General features: G+C 42.8%; 2 protein-coding genes and 1 pseudogene across 3 annotated transcripts in view; all 3 read left to right on the forward strand.

Annotated features, from left to right (window-relative positions):
* hsh2d (hematopoietic SH2 domain containing) overlaps nucleotides 1-9,707 on the forward strand; it is a 364,522-nt gene that overhangs the window by 278,504 nt on the left and 76,311 nt on the right. The gene's annotated exons all lie outside the window — the stretch shown is intronic.
* Nucleotides 1-9,707, forward strand: part of si:ch73-138n13.1 (protein piccolo) — a 129,899-nt gene that overhangs the window by 50,281 nt on the left and 69,911 nt on the right. The gene's annotated exons all lie outside the window — the stretch shown is intronic.
* LOC104955654 (peroxisome proliferator-activated receptor alpha-like) overlaps nucleotides 1-9,707 on the forward strand; it is a 56,818-nt pseudogene that overhangs the window by 20,371 nt on the left and 26,740 nt on the right.

A 9,707-nucleotide genomic window follows, 5' to 3' on the forward strand; every position in this document is an offset into this window, starting at 1 on the left:
CGCCCGCATGCAAAGGACACCGTTGTTCCACTTTCGAGGGAGAGTGAGGGAATCGGCGTACAAGATCTTATCGCCATGATCCCTGTCCTCTGCGTATTCCTTGAACATACAAAAGCTATCCACCCAACCTACCCTGCACAGCCCTTAAATACGGTGTTGGTCGCGACCTATATTCATTAAATATGAGCATGATAAGGCTTCACTTTAAGACAGTGAAGGACATTTCAATGCATAAAGAGCACTTATCTCAGTTTTCCATAGGCAGTATAGCAAAATATACACACCCACCGCCCCCCGACCCCCCACACCCACCCCACCCCCCACCCCCCCCCGAAGTGAGGAAATTTCAATGCTATACAAGAGCACTTCTTCCATTTTCCACCTCAAGTTAGCAAAGATTACAGTTCTTTCATTCTCTAAACACCTGATCATGATACATAATGCATTATAGCGGCTCTACAGGCAACATGGAACCTTGTACCTTTTAAACAGGTCTATGAGTGTGTCCCATTCTTTCAAATGGCCAAACTAGTTGCAGAAAGTGCTGTGCATCAAAAATGAAGCTTTCCAAACTAAAAACAAGCTCAAGAGGTTGCTTTTATCCTTTCTGCCAGCACAGATTAGAAAGAACACATATCTGTTTTTCCTATTTCTCTGCCGACTACTCACACCTAATAAATAGACATCTTAGATAATCAATAATTCTAGAGACATCCGCTAGTATTAGGTACAAATGTATGATTTGAAGTGTCATTTATACAGAGTGTTTCCGTAGAACGAGAGGTGTATGAGTTCAGTGTTCTAAGATTGTTTTGCTATTTAGAGTTAATTTGATCAGTTAGTTCTTTTGTGTTCTTGTAGATGCCCTTACGCAAGCATGCGCAGCCCGTAGCTCTCCGTTGTTTTCGGGGTGGCATGCGGACAAGAGGATTTCTCATCGTCGCTCGGCTCATCGCTCATCTGGAGTGTCGGGTCTGTGCTGACCGGAGCGCCTCGGCTCTAACACTACGGAGTCCACGCCTGCGAGGGCTGCAGGTGAGGCCGGCATTACACAACATGAATTCACAGCCAAACAAGGGATTCCTGTGTTTGTATTCGACGTTAGACATTGGTGAGAAACTGCCAAATGTTTGGGTTTTTTAGGACTATTGGATTAGTGTGGTTCAAAATTATAATTGTGAGATTGAATCTTTTGGGTTCAAGTCATATGTACATGCATCTGCCTTAACCTGTGCCTTTTATCTCCGAACACCAAACTGTGTATTAACTTACATTACATGTATACTTGTTCAGACGCTTTTATTCAATACTGGGACACTAAGCATACAGGAGTAATTTGGGGTGAAAGCTGTCTTGCCAAGTGCTTGGGGCCGGCAGCGGAACAGCAACGACATGCTGACTGCAGTGGGGTTTGAACCTGTGCTCCTGATCCGAACACACCACGCACCGACTTCCACTGTGAGCCACACGCCTCCTTACTAATACTTTCCTCCCTTTGGTCAAGTATTTCTGTCAAATATCCATCAATCACTTTCCTCCTAAAGTCACCAAAACTCAGGCACAGACGAATTTCCAAGACACTGAAGAGAGTCAAGACATGTCAGGAGCAGAAGAATCAGAGGCACTGTGTCTTGTGACCTGATGATGAACGACCTAAAGAAACCACCCAGGCTTGACTTTACAAGAGGTCGCTCAATCAATTTTGCAGTTAATTGTTTACCAGCCATGTTTGAAGAACAACCGCCAAGGGTTGTTTTTTAAGTGGCAGGGAAGGAGCAAAGGATAGTCTAACTTGAGGTGGTGTGCGATGTAAATAAGCTGTAACCACAATAGGTTATCACAAAGTCAAAGATAAAAGTTGTCCAGCTGATTGTACTTTAAGGAAGCGAAATCATTAAAGTGACCTATTACCAACTGGGTTACTTGTAACGCAGCTTCCTGCATGGAGATAGATCTGCATTTCTGTATGACGCCTTATCACATTTCAAAGGCGATAACTACAGAATTGCAGCCACTCTTCCTTTTGTTATTGTTTTTAAGCCTCTATTCCCAATGTTGAGCAGAGATGTTAGAGAAATGGCAGGTGATGGAGGAGAGAGAGAGGTGAAGAACATGCGATATAGACGTCCTGTCTGTAGTAGGGGGAAACTGTAATCACAGCTAATGGTATTCTATCTATGATTCAGGCGACTGTGATGTCGACAAAGGGCAACCCGCTTTTTTTTGCCAGGATTGTGTGCTTCTCAGCGCGCTCAGTATCCGTAATTACATTACATGTCACCTTGTTAGATGCTTTTATCCAAAGCAGATTGACATACTCCATAGTGTGGGAAACCACATGGAGTTAATTTGGGGTGAAGTGTCTGCCCAGCGGACACAACGACATGCGTGACTGCGTGGTTTGTGAACTGTGCGCCACTAAATCTGAACACCCAACGCACAATCCACTACACCACACGCGCCTAATCAAGGCTGCTGGGCCTTGAATTCTAGTTTTTCGGCTAGTTTGTTTACAACTCCTGAAGGTTGAATAGCATATCTGATGACCATGACAACACCCTGCATTTAACTAGGGGGGTTGTGGATTGTGTGAGAACAATAAAACAGATTATTCATGACAGCAGAACTGATCTTTTGATGAACCCCTGATCGAATAACCTGGTTTTTTTATACATATATCAACACCAAATAAGACAACATCAATAGATATAGAGCCATAAAAAAAACATCAACGATGTTTGTTTAATGAAAGCATGGGAGTAACTCTAAAAAATCGCTAACCTGCTGCTTTCTTTATTAACTCATTTTAGATTATTACATCTTATTTAAAGGTCATGAATGGAAGACACACACAACTTCACAAACACTTGACAACAAACAATGTGGAAGGTGAAGTTGACCAAAAGAATTTTATCTAATTTTGTCGCACAATAGTAATAATATTCTTGTAAAAAGGACCTTCACCATACACACCACATGCACCACCTCATCTGGTGCATCATTTCTCCCTAGTTATCTAGGTGTTTGGGAACCGCTAAGTAGCGAGGGAGGCTGACCTGCTGTGTTGTTACATACACACCGATCCTTCATTGACAGAAGGACAGCAAGGCAGTGTCGGCAGGCGCAGCAATTGTCTCCGATCTTCATGCTGCTCTTGTTTTATGAGTGTATAGTGTCGTACTGTGCATCGGCTGAGCGTTGGAGTCAGTGGGTGAGAGTTCACGTCAGAGTTATACCTTAATATGTGACCACGGGGTTTAAGTGAGCCCCAACAGACAGCGCTGTGTCAACATTAACACAGTACATGAGGTAATCTGAGGTTTTGTGAGCATTTTTGTGTCTTCATACTGTGTGAGTGTGGTCGGGTATTTTGGCACGCCTGGGTGATAATATATGGACTAGCAAGTTTGCAAATGAGTGCAATGAAATAGAATATGTATTAAGCCAATTTCCAAGACCATTTTCTACCCTCTAGCCAACTGCACACATGCACTAAGTCCATCTGTTCCTCACCAACCGTTTTAATATTTCCTTTTTTCAAGGTTGTGTAAGTGTGGCCAAAACTGATGGTGAAACTCTGTGTCTGATATTCTTCACATTGATAGCGGAATAAAAAACATCCTTTGAGCCGCGGTTTCAACAGACAGCAGAGGTTATTAAAAAGGCAATTTACCTTTGTCCGTGTTTATATTTTAAGGTTGTATTAGCTTTCTTTTCTATCAAAATGTTGTCACTTATTGTCTTACCGTAATCTGGCTCTGGTCTGCGGTGTTTTATGTCTCCATATTGGTCATATATGAGAATAATTGGTAATCGAATACATTTTTGCTCCATGGTGTGCTCAAACTTTAAAAATGTTTTCCCCCTCATTCCCTTCAGGGTTTTTTTTCGGCGGACCATCCTCTGAAGCTGGAGTAATGACAAGGTGTGAGCGCCGCTGCAAAATTCAAAGAAGAACCGCGAACAAGTGCCCATACTTGCGCGCTTCCAGAGAGTGCGCCTTGTGTCGGTGGGCATGTTCCACAACGGTGAGTCCTACAGAGTGGGTCCTGGGTCTGTTCTGAAGCACCACACACACACACACACACACACACACACACACCACACACCACACACACAACACACACACACACACACACACTCAATCACCTCACTCACGCTCATCACTCACTCACGACTCCTCACTCACGTCACTCACTCACTCACCATCACTCACTGCCAGCATCCAGTCATCACCTCACACACACACACACCACACACACCACCACATCACCACACACACACACAAATGAATGTTTTTAACTTGTAACACAGACAGTGGCATGATGCCAAGGGAAGATTGAACAGGCAAGGACACACCATTATATTAGCGCAAATAAGAAATCTAGCACACGCAGTTGAGTGTCCAGGTTTCATGGTTAAAAGGCAAGCCGAAAACTAAAGACTAAATCCAGCGCTATATGGAGCCATCCTTCAGAGAAATGGTAATAATTCAACCACATTTGGACCATCCTGTATGTTCCTACTTTAGAAGAAGAGCGGCTTGAATCTGCAATTCATGCAATGGCTGAAACCAGTGAAACCCCTTTTGTCGCGTGACACCCCTCGCCCCGCCCCCTTCGCCCGCTCACTCATCATGGAAATGTATGGAGTGCACTTATTGTAAGCACCAAGAAAAACAAGTGCACATTCATAGATATATACTGAATATAAATATAGTGCTTAGATCTATTGTCATCCAATAACTTTTTTTTAATTTAGTTTTTAATTGGAGCCTCCATTGTTTTAAAGCAATACACATTTTTGAAAATTGATTAAAAAAAAGGGAGTAAAGTCTCAACATCTTGGGAAAATTAGAGTTTTCTCTCACAAAAACTTTTTCCTGGAACACTATTTTTTATATATTCTGACTTTTTATATAATAACTTTATTCCTAACATTGCAACATTTAAAAAAACAAAACTATTAAGAACTTACTTTTAAAATCTCAGTTTTGTGAACATAATTCAAAAACGTATCATATCATTTGTGGTTATTATCCAGCACAGGCGTCTACAGTCTGTGTTTCAATCTTGACTGTTTTAGAGAAAACACCTGCACATGCAACATATGAAATCAGCCTTACATAAGCCATACATTATTCTATTGGTGCGGCTCATGTTTTCTAGGAATACAGTAAGAGTGAGGTCAAAGTTTGAGATCCTGGTGAAGGTTGTTTACTAATCCTACACATCCAACGTGGCATGCTGACCCTTGGTCAAGGTCCTGAACTGATTTTGGGGATTAGGCTACGTGTGTGAATCTCTGTTTGTGTGCTAGTGTATTTTTAGTAGAAGGATCACCAAGGTCAATGCAATCGGTGGGTTTACTTATAGCCTGGGCAAACTTGCAGATATTCCATACTGGTGTCAGTGAACGTGATGAGCCAGCGTCTTCATGTTTGTCCCATGGGGTTATTGACTTGCTGTAAGAAGCTTCTTAAGGCATTGCCCAGATTCTGATGATAATACAGTAATGTCTAAAAGTAGTAGTATTTCCGTCAGCTTCACCTCTGTTTAAGCTAAATGTGTATTGAGTTTCATTGGTGTAAAAGTAACCGCATAGGGCGGAAGGAGATTTGAGACCAGTGCAACCTGATCTTTTTGGGTCTGTTGTCTAAGTTATAGATTATAGGAATACAGCACAGCTAAGTTTAGAGCTTTGTGCTTATGTTTGTATCGACAGACATTCAATGTAACAGTTTAGGAATCAGGATGGTTGGTTCTTTTCATTTTTACATATTTCAAATCTGTCCAAAATATGTTGATAAGGGGCAATGGTATGACAGAATGTACAAGTTCAATTGTAAAACATTTCTGAAAAGTCTGTGGCTTGCGAGTTGACGCTTTTGTCTTCAATTGACTGATTATTCAAATATATGTATGAGTATGTCACATTTTCATTTGTGAAATTGTTAAGAGGCAATCAACATTCTTGTACTGTGATTTCCACAAAATCTTTCTTGGTTTCAAGTTTAATACAACGCTTTATTTTTGTAGAGACTGCTTATAAATGTTTTCCCTTTTTAATGCTGTTGCAACAGCAGTAAAGTGCTTTTATTATCACACTCCAGCACATGTATAACGCCTCTGATCTCATGTACTGACAAGAAGCATTGCAATAAACACCAATGAATGTTGTGATAAAACAACAGCAATATACTTTAAGTCTTGTAGTGGTGTAGCAGGTGTCTCCCTCCACATATGAGCCGTTGAAACAGATGATTTAATGGTATGGCAGACTGTCCACCTCCCCACTCCAGTCACAGACTCATCCCCTTACACTAGATCTTAGCAAATGGACTTACTGTATGCTCAGCTTAACATCAATCACTTCCTCTCATCGTAATTAGACCTGGCTCCTGCCCAGGCTCTCGCTGTGGAGCTTTACCAGCTTCAGATGATCCATCCACTTTGTGAGCAATAATCTAATGGGCCATCAGTCTGTCTGCTAGCTCAGTATCTCTTCCCCGTTCAGGTCTGCACAGTTAGCTTAGTTTTGTCTCGTTAGGGGGGGCGGCTCGTTCGGAAAACAAGGTGACTCAGATCCCCTTTTATGCTTTTATGGTCTTCTGAATACAGGAAGAAGGTGCAGCTGGATGTTGGGTTCCTAAAGAGCGGTGTGTTTTTCTGCGTACACATCAGATTGTGCACGTTAAATTGGTCGAGGAGGGGTTAAAAACTGTTCAGCTCTAATCTTATTAGTCAAATGGGATCAGGCCGTCTGAGAGATGCTGGCACCCTCTCGTAGAAAAACAACTCCTGTCTAGTGTTGAGGCCCACCTGACAACCATAGTAACCTGTTGTGTTCATAATTCCCTGGCTATAGTGCATTAAAAAGAAAATGCATGAACAATCCTACCAAAGCGTTGACACTGGTTAACCCTTTGAAGCAGAGATTTTCTTCCCAAAAAAACGTTCATGTTTGTTGATGATAATTATAAAGGATAATAAATCTATTCTGATTTATTTGGACTTCATTTTGGTGTCTCTGTTTACTATTACAATAAAGAAATCCATATAATGTAGGGTTCCTATTGTCCCATCAAGTTCAACCGTGATGACTGAGTGAACCCTATTCTTTGGAGTTATCATCATTTATTAGGATTCCCAGTTGCTCCAGCTGGAACCCAGAAAACTATTCATTTGACTTGATTAAAGTGAAATATGTGGACCTTGATTCTATCAGAATTGAAAATCAGCCAGAATATCATGGATGCAGTGCACACGTTTTACAGGACAGAACTGACAGTTAGAACTAAATAGCAACCCAGAATATGGTGCTGGGTGGTTTTGGCCAGACTTTGGCACCATAGCTTTGCCAGGTGTTGTTTTTATTGCCCAGAGGACTCATGGAACTATTCTTGGATGCATTCACTGCCAGAGTGAGACTGAAACAGTCAGGTGATGTTTTGGTCGGGTCTGTTTGTCCTGGCCTTTTGGCCTCTCTGAAATATTCACTAAAATCGAGTGTGTGCGTGTGGGTGTAGTGCGTACATGAAGTTATTGATCAAGTTTGGTGCATGTTTTAAACTTGGTCTCTTCTTGCTCTTATACAGTCATTCTGTCTGTGTTTTTAAAATGTACTGTTAAAATGCATTTTTTGTGTTTTCAAATAACAAATAAACTTAAATCTGTAATCTGTAGTCTGACTTTCTGTCTGCTTTGCTTACAGCCATCCGTTTCGGTCGGATGCCGCAGTCAGAGAAGCTCAAACTGAAGGCGGAGATGGTGACGGGGGACCGGGAGGTGCAGGACCCTCAGGTAGCCGACCAGAAGACCCTGGCCCGGCAGATCTACGAGGCCTACCTCAAGAACTTCAACATGAACAAGGCCAAGGCTCGAACAATTCTCACGGGCAAGACCAGCACCCCTGTACGTTGATTAAGAGTAGTGGGTTGGTGAGTGAAAGGTGTTGCATGTGTGGATCGCGTGTTCACGGCTCTGTAACAGAATTTCCTCACAGGTCGAGGTCATCTTGTCTTGCAACTTTTGATTTATTCATCCCCATTGGAGGGGTTTAAATCTAATTCTGAGCACATTCAAAATTTGCAATCAAACTCGTTTCTCAATATGACCTCAGAGATTATGATCAGCCAGCCAATGACAGAAATAACTTGCTCAACATGCAGTTCAAGCCAATACAAGCTGGACGAGGAAACATCTGTATCTGTATAAAGAGCCATCACTTCGGCCCATTCCCAAACCGCCCCCTACACCCTACCCCTACACCCTACCCCTCCATTTGCGCGTTTACGCGGAGGGTCCGCCATATTGAGGGCTGTTTCAAACCAACGAGTGTGGAGCGGTGTGGAGGGGGAGTGGGCTATCAAGCCCTCAAACAGCGAGTCTGCAGCGGTGCTGACTTGAGACCGGTCTCTACCTGACCGGAGTCACGCTGTGTGTGTCCGTCAGGAAACAAGCTGTTTACAAGTAGTTCCAGCAAACATCCACTGATAAACTGCGATGTTAACAACCTCATGATAACCTCACATGTTTTAACTTAGGATCATACCTGTGTTTAGTCTAGAAAAAGGTCAATGTGTGTATTTTATTATAAAGTTGTGTATATTTACAGACTGTTGCAAAAACTAAGAAGCTTATAAACATCAGGTTTAAAACTAAAAGAGCTTTACAAAAAAGTAACCCAATGAAAGATGTTTGGAGTTTTATTTGAGTTATTAATTTACATTTTTTGTCTAAGAGATGCTGATTTGAAACCATTGTTACATACAGTTACGGCATTTCCTGTTTCTGCCGGAGAGAGGGGAGCCCGTCCCAAAGCTTGCTGCTGTATTTACTCCCTCCACCTGACAGGAGGGAGCCTCGTTGAGCTGCGAGTGTGGCTACAGACACGGAGCGGGAGTCTGTGCAGGCATGGTTTTGGCAACAAAAAATGGGCTTATGTGTGGCGTGAGCGAGAGAGAGCGCGCGCACGGTACCGGAGATTCGCGTGGTTAGCATCTGGCTGCTAGATATACAGGACTCCTTCAACCAACAAGGAGAGGAGAGAATCTCGCCTGTCAAACTGGGGCTATCTCCCTTCGGTTTAAATGGATTCCTTGACGTCCTCAACCTTTGCGTCGTTTCCAAGCGACAGTCCTCAACAGGGAAGCCGTGAGGAGGAACGGAACACAGCGGAAATGAGTTTTAAGGAGCAATGGGACGAGAACGACGTCCGTTTGTGATAGAGCTGGACACATCGAATCCTACACTGACGCAGCCAGCTCTGTCCCCTTAATAAATAATCAAAAACACACAGCCATCCATGGTCTAGTAACATTACTGCACGACAAAAAAATTCCTCGTAAATCAATCCCAGGAAGAGGTATCAGGCTACCGAAGGATTTTCGCTTAGCGGCTAACTTCAGGGAACTCGGGGTTTCCGGTCCTACGGAAGCTGGGTTCTCTAGCGGACTAGATTCCATAGTAAACTTCTGCCTGTGCAGAGATAGAACCGAGAGCCGGTATAGGTTGCAGGCTAAGACATCGTGCAAGCACTGCCTGCTGACCAATGAGAGCTCAGTGTGCGAAGTTTAAGCCGGCAAAGATCATAATTACAGGAAGACAGAAATAAGCAGCAAAAATAGAGACCGGTGGCAGAAGACGCCGGCCAGAAAATCACCACGACTGTAAAAAGCGGGCAACGTGAACATTAATAGAATATCA

Source organism: Notothenia coriiceps, unplaced genomic scaffold (genome assembly GCF_000735185.1).
Source record: "Notothenia coriiceps isolate Sejong01 unplaced genomic scaffold, NC01 NC01_scaffold00024668, whole genome shotgun sequence".
Taxonomy (NCBI): domain Eukaryota; kingdom Metazoa; phylum Chordata; class Actinopteri; order Perciformes; family Nototheniidae; genus Notothenia; species Notothenia coriiceps.